Source organism: Caloenas nicobarica, chromosome 11, assembly GCF_036013445.1.
Source record: "Caloenas nicobarica isolate bCalNic1 chromosome 11, bCalNic1.hap1, whole genome shotgun sequence".
NCBI classification, from domain to species: domain Eukaryota; kingdom Metazoa; phylum Chordata; class Aves; order Columbiformes; family Columbidae; genus Caloenas; species Caloenas nicobarica.
The window spans coordinates 12789222-12802323 of record NC_088255.1 but is presented as its reverse complement, the minus strand read 5'-3'; the positions used below and the strand labels follow the sequence as shown (position 1 = coordinate 12802323).

The 13102-nt window shown below is 42.6% G+C and overlaps 1 protein-coding gene across 7 annotated transcripts in view; it reads right to left on the bottom strand.

Annotated features, from left to right (window-relative positions):
• Window positions 1-13102, bottom strand: part of FOXP1 (forkhead box P1) — a 384901-nt gene that overhangs the window by 282333 nt on the left and 89466 nt on the right. The window contains exon 3 of one of the 7 annotated variants that reach the window (XM_065642236.1): window positions 7961-8084. The exons of the other annotated variants lie outside the window; for them this stretch is intronic. The gene's annotated coding sequence lies outside the window, so the exon portion shown is untranslated. The remainder of the gene's footprint in view (window positions 1-7960; window positions 8085-13102) is intronic. 7 annotated transcript variants of the gene reach the window in all.

Here is a 13102-nt window from a genome sequence, read left to right as displayed (position 1 = left end):
ATACTCACGCACAGGAGAACAAACTGGGATTTCAACTTCTCCAAGAGCATGGATATAGATTGTGCAGGGCAGTAGTAAATTTGAAATTGGTGCAACTGTTTTACTTAGCATAATAATTACTATTATTTAAAAATAAATACTGTATTAATATTAAAATATTTTATATGCCACCTCTCTAAAAGTGTCAAAAAACCCCAAAAAAAGCAAGTCCAGTAATCAATAGCCTAGCTATTTCAAATGATTATTTAAAACACTTAATAAGGGGAATAAGCCACTTCTCATCACCCCAAGCAAAGGAAATTTGAATAGCAGGATCAGACCTGACCATGGGTCCCTTTGCTCCACACACAGCCGGTGCTCTGCAGAGCTCACAGGACCACAGAGCTCCTTGAGGCACCTCCTGGGATGAAGAAACCCCGTTCCCTGAGGCTGTCCCTGCCTCGGGGAGGAGTACAGCTTTATGCCTAAATTCTGTCCTCAGTTTAGTTCACGCTCAAGCATTCGAGAACATTTGTTTTCTGTGTTTCTGTTATGAAGAATAATTTACATGCTCTTCCTTTTCCACTTCAGTCTTATCCACACCCTTAGTATTCATATCTTCACAGGAGGAGTAGAGTGAGCTCATATACAAGAGATGCTTTATGCCTGTATGAACAGTAGGAAAAACAAAAACCAGAGGGAACTTTTTCCACTTGAATTCACTGGACTCTTGGTATCTCCCCAGTAGAGGAGATAATGATCTCCTCCCTGGTGAAACGGTAGCGACTGAGAATAACATATCGTTCTCCTACTGTTAGGGTCTGCCATGAGGTTTGTGCAGACCCCATTTCATCCATAAAGATCACTTTACTGGTACAGGGGCTCTAGTCAGCCTTGGGAACATAAGGAGTAGGAATCAACTTTTCTTTACCTTTCTGTATGTTTTCTATAAGCATGTTTAATTTCACGTGCCCGGTGAGCTGCCAGGGTGGAGAAGCACCAGTGTGAAGGCTCTCAGGACCAGTGAGCTTTGCCACCCGTCGCTGTCAGACATGCGGCGAGGATCACAACCCACCCGACCCCGGGGACAGCGACTGTAGAGAGGGAACAGCAGCACCGACACCAGCACGGGGCAGCGATCAAACTCTGGGACTGCTGGAAACATGAGTTTGATGGTTTAGCCAAACCAAAGCCCTCACTTTCGCTAGGCCGGGTTTAAAAGAAATACCATGCCTACCTATCTGGGTTAAAAGCTGCCTTCATTTCTCTAAAGAGACCGACTAGCAAACCTATCTGTTCTGCAGCTATTCTGAAGAATGTCTTCTAGATGACTGTCTCTTCATCAGCTTCTCATGTTGAGCAACCAAAGGAGATATTGTGATTCTTATCACTTTTCACATATGACTTCACATAGTCTTAGAGAAGATAAACAGACAAGCTGCATGTTCTGTAACATTTGCTTTAGAGGTTTCAGTGGTAAAATGTTTGAAGCTGTTTCAAAACTAGACTGATGTATTGTCTGAACATTTTCCCAAAATAACTGAGATGCTCAAAGATCGCTTCATTTACTGTACGTATGTGGCTACACACCCCTGCAAAGGTGTACTGCCCTGGCCACAGAAATTGGAATTTTGTCACCATAACCCTTCTCTTTGAGCCATCGAAAGGCTCTTTAAATGTTAGAGCATACTTATTCCTTCGTAGGGGTGCATTATTTAGAATATACTCTCTTAGCTTTCCAATGTACAAAATCCACAGTCAACTGCAAAGTTCCAGAAGGTATTTCCAGCCCAGCTGCATAGCTGGCTTATGCGTAATACTTAGGAAACTGCTAGAGAAAATAAGCATATTTGAAAAATACAGTGAGCTCATGTTACAAGCTTCATTTATGTTACTAAACCACCTAAAGCCATGTCATACCAATATTGCAATGTGTCCCCGTTGGTGATCACGCAGATCACAAGGTCAAATGATTTCCCCACTTCACTACTATTCGGTCTGTGCATACAAACAAGCTCAGCTGAAATGGTACCCCAACAAACAAAATGGAACAAAACGTTTACAGGAGAAAAATAACAGGAGTTGTTCACTTCATAGCTGATCTGTGCTTAATGTAGTCATTGTGCTGCAAGGTTATTTTAAGATGTGACAAATAAAAATCAAGAATATTTTTCCTTGTATAGCTTCTTTCAAAAAATCGACTGACAGTTCTTCATCCTCCGAAAATGCTTTATGCTCTTACACCATCCCTAACAAAAGGTTCTTAAAACCCCGCACTAAACTTCTAAACTCAGTTTTGCAGGGAACCCAGAACACTTGGTTCCCAGACCACTGCAGTTTAAGACCCCCTTTCTCCCAGCACATACCCCCTCACAGAGCCCATCACCACAAGCTCAGCAGTTCCTACTGGTACCAGTGCCTGTGCGTGCTTCACCGTCAAGTTTTTGCAAGTGATTTTTTCATTTACAAATGTTATTAGCCATGCAGAAAGGCACAGACTGGATCTCCAGGAGCCCTGACACTCGTGGCACCTTCTGGGTACCCATCCCTTTTTCCCCACATTTAAGGATTTCCCACAACTACCGAGTCCATTATTAACATCACTGACAAGAGCATCATCCGATGCTCCCTGTGTGGTGTCAGTCTGTGCAGAACAGGACTTGGGCTGAGCTGTGAAGGTCCCGACCCTCCTGGTGCTGGTGATGGTTTGTCCTCGCTGCTAAACGGGGGTCGGCTGAGCTGCTGCCCTAAAAAGGGGACAACTCTGTCCTGCACCGTTCCAGGTGCCAGCTGCTTCCCCGTATTGCTGTGTGTTTTCATATTTGAAGCACTGGTAAATACCAAGTTTCATTTTTTCACATTTGAAACTTCTTTCTATTCTTGTTTAGGCTTTTGGAGAGGTTGGGGGAAAATTAGGGAGTGTCCACAAGTGAAAGTAACACTTTGTAGTTTCATTATTTACACATATGACAACCGCATGGAGTCAGCTAGGCTTTTGCTTCTAACACAACCCCGAAAATGCACGCTTTACAAGGATTTTTATTTTGCTTTTAAATGGAGTTCACATTTAGGTAAACCTCTTTAAATCACAGTGGCTCTGAACTATTTACAATTAATTTTCAGTTTTCTTCTCATGCCTACAAATAAGAATCCCCACCTCAGCACTGTTCCCTGAGGTTATAGGCTTTCTCAGTCCCTTCCTCTCCTTTTTTTTAGCCACAACAAAAAGTTTCTGACCTGAAGGACCGTGTGGTTTGATCAACCCTCTCGCTCCATATTAGGGATAAAAAACACCAGCCGGACTGTTTGCAAAAACCCTCCAAAGTGTACAGAGGCTGTGGAGAAGAAATGCAATGTGTGGTGCTCTCACTCCCTGCTTCTAGCCAGTATAAAGGATTTTTTATTTATTCAAAGCACACTTGTATTTAAAAAAAAAAAAAAGACACCAGTTCTCAAAGTCTTTCTTCCATTTTTACTCACTTACTGCTCAGGTGAAACACCTGTAGATTCCCAGTCATGGACATCAGCAGGAATTCTGCTTTATGAACGCACAAAAAGGGAATTAAAATAAAGACATGGGATTTGATTCTGTATACATGAATAACTATGACTAAAACTAAGCTTGTTTAAAGCAAAAACTTCCTCCATGAGCTCTTATTTTACCACACTGAACATATGTAATAAATTTCTTAGATTTGTTTGTCCCTGTTAAGTGTGAAATTTAATAATATTTCTAAATGGTATCAAATGTATATAATTAAATATAAGATATCCAGTGCAGCCAACTTAAGCATTACAAACCACACCAACTTGTGCATTTCCCTTCACTGTTGCCGTTTCAATCACGTAACATTGAGAGAGAATTTAATTTCCTTTCTCCCTTAAAAAAAAAAAAAAACACGCATGTGTTAAAAATATTATTTTAAACACTCCAGTTGGAGTTTGAAGGCTCCACAGCAGGTAGGTGAGCAGAACGAGGAGGGGGCTGAGACCGTAACAGCCGCTCCTGCTGCAGCTCCTGTTTGGCTGGAGGCAAAGGGGTCCCCGCGCAGCAGCACATCTGTTTCCACTGTAATCACTACAGCTCACCAATGAAGAGACAACTTTTGGGGTTTTTTTGGTTGGTTTTTTTTTTTTTTTTTTTTCAGGAACCCTTGAATTAACAGAATGCAAATATTGTTCAGACTCTTAAGTCGGTTATTTTGAGAAAATTATTTCTCATTTCCTCAATTTTCTTCTTTTGCTGGTGGGTTGTTGTAGGTTTTGGGTTTTTTGGTGTTGTTTTTTTCCAAATGAAAATGTTCACTGGAAAAATATCTTGAATTTCTTTTCTGCTTTTTGTTATGAAAAACTTGCTCTTCCAAAAGCAGAATTATTAAGCATCTCTAAATAGTGCCAAGGTACATTTTTCAGACTCTCACTAATATCATTCGGTAAATTATGTAAGTACAGTCTTGGGTACAAGCTTCACTGAGAACCATAAACCTGGTCCAAACACGCAAGTCAAAAGAAAACATTTTCTAGGAAATTTAGTGGGTTCTGGGTCAGGTATTTTGCATGTCAAGCATCAAAGTTGACAAATTTCCGATTCTTTTACTAGGAAATTATCATGGAGAGAAGTTGCTTTCTATATTAAACAACTCAAATAGCTGAATATTTTTTCCTGAAACAACTAAGAAAAAGAAAACCAACCTATTTTGCAGGAGACCAACTTTGGAAAATACCAGTCTAAGATATAAATACCCAGCACAAGCATAACCATGCAAATAAACCAGTTATAACAGAAACCATGGTATTAACTTATCCGGCAGGTACGCTGTCAACAGCAGCAATCGTTGCGGTCGTGCCGAACAAAAAATAACCTCTTCCAGCTCCTCACCTTTGAAGGGTAAACAAAATTTCTGAAACCACTTCAGCCGTAAGACCTCTAAGAAGGCAGCAGTTTTGCTCACCTTAAATCCGAATTTAAAGACATTTCGTGTTGTTACGGGAACCTTAAGGATGATTTCACATGGTAGCGAGATGAAAGCATATGCACATATTCTCTTAAGCACAAATGGAACACGAAACATGGCAGCATAAAGGTTAAGTAGCATTTGACTGATTTTTACCTCATGGGAACTATAATTTACACGCTGCATTCATCCAAGGTAAGAGGGTTCAAATGGCACAAATTAAAAGCCTGCAGTTTCCTACTTCTGTTTTTAATGTATCATACTGATACACAGCCAGTTTTTAAAGTGATAAAAGGTTTCTATCAAAATATCAAACAGCAAGAAGATGCACTATTTCTACACTGTCAGCATCGCTGTATTTTACTGCATTCTTCCCTGCTCCTTACAGCCACTGTCGATGATGATAAAATAGTAACGGTACATCTGCAGTCCAAAAGGACAAATTAATCTTCCAGACACCCAGCTCTTACAATCAAATTCTGGACAGAAATTTCCAGGAACTGAAATAATTAAATTAATGTGGGTTTAAAAAAAAAAAAAAAAAAAAAAAAAATTAAAAAAGCAGCGAGGTCAAACGGCTGAAGTCTGAGCATCGAGAGATCCCATGGGCAGGGTCCAGCACCGGCCTCGGTGCCTGGCCCAGAAACGATGACTTTCTGCTACTTTGGGTGATGTGGCAATCCACCTGATTATCAGTGCTCCCAGTGCGAGAAGGCAGATGCTCATGCCTTGCAGTGAGGATGCCAAGGCGACGGCCTGGAGATGTGCTCTAAGGTCACCTCTGGTTACAGGGGAAGGGTGGCTCAGAGCACCCAAACCCCACCTTGCACCAAGGCACACGCAGCCAGCTGCCTGGCAGTGCGGGTCCTGAGGAAAAAGGGAATAAAGAAGGGAAAACAGGAGACCTGAAAAATGGGGAACTGCACAGGGTCTCCCTCCTTTTTGCTGGACACTGGCACACATCAGCTCACTCGAGCCCACGATCCTGCGCACGATTGCTGTCTTGCTGCCTGGTCAGCAAAGCAGCAGCTCCCCCCGACCCACGGGCTGCTCTCGGCCACAGCCCTCCTGTGCATCCAAATACACTTTTCAGAAGTGTCATAGGCTGTCAGGAACCCACGAGTTAGTTAAAACAACTCCAGAGAACTACATCGCCAAAGATCCTTCCGAAAGCAGGACTAGGATGCTCTTGAAAATGTTACTGAGCAGCTAAGTACCCAGCAAGCAATTACTTGGTAAACTCCACAAGCCTTTTGTATTTTTAAATTTTTCTACCAGCAGTCATGAATGTGCTCAGGGCATCACAAAACCAGCTACAGATACTATTGCAACAGTCATTGCCAAATAGTATGCACAATTTCTATCAGCAAGGCAGAGAGATATTCAGCAGAGCTTCGGCAAAACGCCCGCGTCCCATGGCTACTACCCTTAGGACTCTGCACCGATTCTCCTAACACGCTCACCAATGTGCCTGGAGTGCCTTTGGGATTTCCAAACACTGTGCTACCGCAAATCCTGACTCTGGCCACCTTTCCTTGCCAAGCAGAGCAGAGATGCTGCAAAAATTGGGAAACACAGCTTTTTCTGGGTCAGTAAGTCAGTGTTTTTCCCATGTCTGATTGGTTGGGGCAATTCCACTTCAGCGTTAGTGTTGACAGAAAATATCTGCTGAGAATTTTAGCGTTCAGGATGTTCTTTAGTCATTTTGGTGATCTGATGTGGCACAGGAAATATTAGTGCATATTCTGTATTTTCAGTCACACTCACCTCGCCATTCTTATAAAAAGACAACAGAGAGTCAGATCACTGAGACTGAAATTATGAGCAATCTGACAAAAGTCAGAGTTGGGGGAGGAAGGTGATAAAGACTCAGCCAAATGTTAAACTATTAGTTCATAGTCTGATATTTTAATTTCCATTTTGCTCTTATTAAACCTGCCTCCAAATTAGGAGGCTGATACAGAACAAGCTATGCAGCAACATTACCTGTGCTCGCCAGCCCCTCGTCTTACACTACAGAGGGTCCAGACTAATCTCAGCACTACTGATCTTTGTGACTTTCGCTACACTGGCTGTGAATTTAATATAAAATTAGATAAAGATAAGCTATCTTCCACCTACCTATTAAAATCTGCACCACCAAATATGACAAATCAGTATCTCACTGCTCCTTTCACAGGACTGTGAGCTTCAGACTTGATCAAAGAGTACTTGTGATTGACTACGTATTCAGATCACTATACCAGCTGCACTGGGCAGTGCTCCCCTTCCTTACCAATCAACAAATCTTGGGCATTCTCTTCCCAACGAAGAATAAAACTGCTCTTCCTCTGGCAAAAGCCTCAAAGTACAGCTGTTGCTGCTAATATACAATTTACACTCCCCTGACCCACCAGAAGGGATTGAGCAGATCCCAGGTGCAGGATCTTCCCCAGCTGATCTCTGCAATGCACATGACTGAAGATGGGATTCACTTTTCATTCTGTGGAACTGACCGAGTGCTCCACATCCTTAATATTAATTAAGTGCCTATTTTTGTCCGTGAACGTTATTACAACATGCAAGGCTCCAGATATAAAAGTTCAGCAGCGTCAACAAAAAAGCATCATAAAGTTAAGTGCACCTCTTCTTTCATTTAATAAAGTACTTTCTTGTAAAACCTACTAAAATCTGGTATAGGACAGAACTGCACTGCAGGTTTATCCCAGCAAGTTGCTTTGAAAGAGCGCTAGGTTTAAAATCAAAATATCAAAACACATTAAAGGTTTGCACAACTTCCAAAAATAAACAGTACTTCACCCTCTGACCCATCTGCCTATTCAACGATGCCCTAATCATGGCCAGAATTAAGAGCAGCGGCAACTCCAAGATGAGGGTTTGGTTCATAAGCCGCTGCATCCCCTGGAAGCATCAGCTCCAGCTGAGTGCTCCTGGCTGTACTGCCACCCTCCCGTCCCCAGCTCTGCATCACTCTGGCTCTTTCTTCCTTTAATCCTGAAACTGTGAAAACCACAAGCCCAACTTACAGTCCTTCCAAGAGAGAGAGGCCGGACAGTGTTTCCTCCTGCGCTGCCCTTCTACCCCTCGTTTTTGTGAGCTCTGCCCTGGGGACGAAGCACTGCTCTTTGCAGGATACCCAGCTCTAGCTGGCTGAAAGAAATAAGAGAGAATAATTGGGACAGAAACGCTGGGCACCCACGTATCAAGTCAAGACAGCATGTTTATTTCTCCCCGCAGTTTTTGAATTGCCATAGGTTAGCCTAATTGATTTCTGTTCTCACCAAATTAAAGACACAGCACACAGACAGCATGCCAGAGAAAAAAATATGGCAACAGCAAAAGTTTACAAATTTAATTTGCAATTGTTTTAGCAAAACAGCTCAGTCCACTCCTTCAGTTTTGGAAAGTAATCAGCTCATGCTAGAGGAAGTTACCAGTTCCCAGGCACAAACATTCTAACGCAAGCTTATTTCATAAGAGATTAAGGCCAGTTTTTCAGTTAAAAAGTGGATATTGCAAGCGAGGAAATGCTGCAAGTTATAATACTGTGGGCTCAAGATCTCAGAGGAGGGGAATACTTCGAGGGATAACACCGCGGAAAAGACCACAGGCCAAGCTTCCCTTTAAAAGCAACGCTGGTGTATAGCTCAGCAAAGCCCCAAAGAAACACTTCAGGGCGGAATGGGACCCCCAAAGTGGATCTTTCTCCTAGGCTACAATCAGAAGCCAAGACTGGAGTTTCCATCGCCTACAATGAAAGGGTTAAGCCAAGATTTCAGTCCCCTGGTTCAAACAGCCCAGCGAGCACTCCCTGCCCAAATTACAGCAGCACACACATCCAACAGATGCCATTCAGACAGGGGCTTTCCTTGCCCTGAGGTACAGTTCAGTTTGTCCATTCTGCTGTGCTATTACAGAATCAATAAAACATCCCTTTGAAACTCCCTGGACTAGTGCCGACACGCAGACAGTAGTCAAGCTGACATTTTTTGCTGTTTCCGTTATTACTACCGTCAAGCCTTCTGAGAAGCAAGACATCAAAACCTGGGCACCGCAAAGCAAAGGAGGAAAAGCTAATGTAGAGCTGAGGTTTTGTTCATCGTATCGCACCGCTCCCCGGGCAATCACACGGTACCAGGCACACCTGCAAACAAAATCTGCTCAAAGTCATCAAAATAGGCATTGGGAAATAGCGCATTTCCGAAAAGCACGTGTGCCCCACCCTCCTCTACTTCAAACACATTGATTTCCTTTTTTTTTTTTTTTTTTGGGGGGGGGGGGGGGGTGGGGGGGCGGGTGGGGGCGGATTTGCTCATGGTAGAGCACCTGACCTAAATGGGGAAGCTCTGATTTGGGGATGAACTTATTAAAAAGCGAACACCAAGCACCCTGTTGCTCGTACGTGCTCATGAATGCAGTGCGAGATGTGGACTGTGTGTAAGTTGGGAGGTGGGGTTGAAATCTAGCCATCCATCTGTTTCTGAGCACTGCCTCGAACACTGAAATAGAAATGGGAAGCTGCAGAGTGCCAGGAGTGGAACCTGGGAAGAAAAAATGCAGGAGCAGGATGACAAAGAGGGGCATATTGAATTAATGTGTTCAGTCACTATTCCCTCAGTAAATAACTCAAAGGAGACTTGGGTAACCAAGGACATGCCCGGCAGAGAGGCATTCGCTGCCGATGAACACACAGTTTTTCTCCTATAATAATTAGCCAAATCTTCCTAAATAATTGCAAAATACAAAACTGAAGTTCCTAAAAGCACTTTCTGAAAATTACCATCTTGAGATGTTTTTTTCACACTGACTACATTAATTACAAGTTATACAATCATTCATTTTGAGCTCTAAAGCCTAGCCTTTACTGTCAGTATCCCACATACCTACATTTCCAGAAAAAAAAAAACAAAAAACAAAACACACCTACTACTATACTTGAGAAGGTATAAAACCTGTAATTCTGGCCAGCCCATTCCTCTGGTTATCCTCCACACCAGGCAGGGCATGGGAAGCGACACAGCGAGCTCCCCCAAATGTACCCGTCATGACGACCACAGGTGAAGGCAGCACATCTCTGGGACAAGGAGCCTTTCCGATTTCTCACCAGCTAGTTCTGAATATCCCTTAAACAGGCATTACAAACCATACAAACTTCATACAGGAGCTACAACAATATTTATCCATCAATAACCTACTCAGAAGGCTTTCCTAGTTGGAAAAGGATGGCACAGGCGAGTTCCAAGGATGACCAGCACCATACAAAACTCACAAAACCCTGAAGCTTTTTAAGAAGTTTCTTACAACTGCTTTAATCCTTGTTTGAATCTCTCCTCTCTCCCTCCAAGGTTATGTGCGGATTCAAATATTTACAAATGGAAATAAAACCACTAGTTTTATTCTGATGGCTCTTTAGACACTGCTGTCCCAGGCCCCCAGACAGAAGGCAATATGCTTAACGGAGGCAGGTCAGGAGCACTGGACCCATTTCCCAGACCTGGAAAAGTCAGGCCAGGTAATCTGCTCAGTGCCCTACAAAGCAGGGAAATACAAACCACAACCCAGCTCTCCCAGATTCAAGGGTTAATGTATAAAATCATATTTCCTCCCAGAGGAGGCTCACATGTCTTCTATACCAACCATAGGCCAAATAATAACTCATTTAGAGAGCAACTTACTTCGAAGAGGTTTCACATTTAGCAACGAGCACTAGGAGAAGAGAGGGAGGATGCCTCACGTTCAGGCTCAGGCTATATCATATCTTTTCTCCAAACCAGTTATCTTTGTGGTACAAGATCGATCACAGGTGTGTTAACTGTAAAAACTCATTTTAAAGCTACCGAAGCTGAAGATAACAAGGTTGTGTCATCTGTACAAATATTCTGTACTGGAATGAGAATGCTGGTGTACCAGACGAAGATCTGGCTGAACACAAAACAGTCAGAGCAACAGAAACTGAGAAGATCCTCAAGCCTGGCTTGTTAGGAGTGACCTAAAATGGCCCCATTTTGACTCACTCTTCTCTACCTCCTCCATCAGAGGATTCAAAGGGAAACTGCAATTCAACCTTCATCGCTGTAGCACAACTGCAACATAACTACTGTCACGAAAGAAAAAACAAGTTGTGGGCGCCTGAATGCTGATAGATCACTTTTGCTTTAAGAGTACATCATGTCAATCAAAACTAAATTCCTTATGCTCATCACAGGAGCTTGCAACCAAGCAATAAAAAAATCTCATTCGAGTTCAAGCAGTAATGTGTTCAAAGGCTTCCCAATCTGCTCTGTCTCTGGCATCAGCAGCAGACAGAGAAGAGGCAGAAGAGACTGCAAAAAAATAATAATAATAAAAAAAAATCACTTGCTGGGCAAAGGAGAAAAGGCCTCTAAACCAAAATAAAAATAAGCATTAAAATGTGTGTGTTGGACTAAAAGGATATACAGCAGGTTGAAATGTGCTATATCTTCCTCACTGGTGAGAAAAGATCTCTATAACTCACCGTGAGCTTTGATCACTCATGAGCTATCAGCTATTTCTTTGCTGCTTGAGTAAATATAAGTCATTCACAGCTGAAACATAATTTCTCTCTCTTTCCCCTGCCACTATATGCTGTGTGCGAATACGTTTTGTATATAGGCACACTAACACACTGTGCTGTTCAAATACACAGAGTTCACCAGATGGTGGGGATTGCCAGACACTCGTCGTTGCCATGAGTTAGGAGCCACGGTGTAACTCATGAGTAACGTGCCTACGCTGTAAGTGGGGTTTGCATAGTTACGTTACCCTTCCCAACATTAAACTCTGTTTTCTATGTTCAACCTGCAACAGTTTATAATTGTGAGACTTAAAGGACTGTTGGGTATCTTGGGTTTTTTAGCTCCTCCCAGAGACAGGGCTCTGCAGGAGCTATTTTCATCTGGGGGTTATGATTCACACCCGTACACACAAGATTATACATAGTTTCATAAAGCTGTGGCCACAGTGGGTGCCCATGTTTGGGCACAACCTAAAAATCCAACCTCAGAAAAACAAAGGTGCTTTACCAAAAATACTCAAGGTTTTAAGAGGCAATCATCTTAATTATGCATAGGAAAAATATATGAGATTGGAGTTACGGTTTTGTGTACGGGCCTCAGCATGTACTTGGGCATTAAGATATTTGGGCAATAAATTATGTGAGCATAGGTTGGTAAGGATGTGAATGTTGGGTGAATTGGCAATTTCCTAGTCTTTAATTAATGATGGTGTTGAGAAAGAATGTGGCCTTCCTTCTAAATTAACAGTGCTTTTTAATCAGCGAGTGAATCTGCCTGTTTGAAGCGGAAGGTACCTTTAGGCTTGCAAAGAAAGGAGCAGAGTCTCCAGGAAAAAAAAGCTGAAAACCTGGCAACGCACTCATGGTCCTACCAGACCCTCTTTACTGCCTCCAACAGTGTTAGAGGATGTTGAGAATGTGTAGCCCAAGGTCTCTAAACAGCCAGTGATGGTGGTGATGAAATAAAAATCAAGGGAAAAGGAGAAAGTCAAGAGCTAGGAGGAGGCAGAAAGGAGCAGGGCATGGGGGAGTTTCCACCTGATTTGAAAGGATGGGAGACGGCTCTGCTCAGCAGACGAGTTGTTCAAGGAGCAGCTCCCACCCAACACCAGCAGAGCTGCCAGGACAGACCTGACCTCAGGGCAGAGGAACTGCACAGGGTCTCCTTTTCTTGTAGGCTTTAGGCGTTTCCATCTACAACACAACCATCACTTGCAGAGAGGTCTTTGTGATCTCCAGCCAGCACCACAACACAGCATTAAGCTGATAACCTACTTAAAGTATCTTAGAAAACAGTCATTTTACTATTGCTTTACGAACCAAATCCTATAAAACACATTCTGTCCATCTAGTTACTTAATATAATTCATCTTCTGTTTTTTTAGCCACTCACAGACTGAAATCTGTTGAACAAAACTGGTTTCTGTGCCACCAATGCTCAGGGGAGAGACTTAATTTTAAAGGTCAGGGACATATTCTTACCTAAGTATTAACTTCTAGAATGGCCTAGTGGTTTCAAAACATTAAAAGGAAAAAAAAAAAAGTTACAAGCAGCATTTGTTATTTTAAGGTTTTACTAAGGATTGGATGCCTCCAAGGGTTAGGGCTTCAGCTCCAGTTAAGCACACAAGTT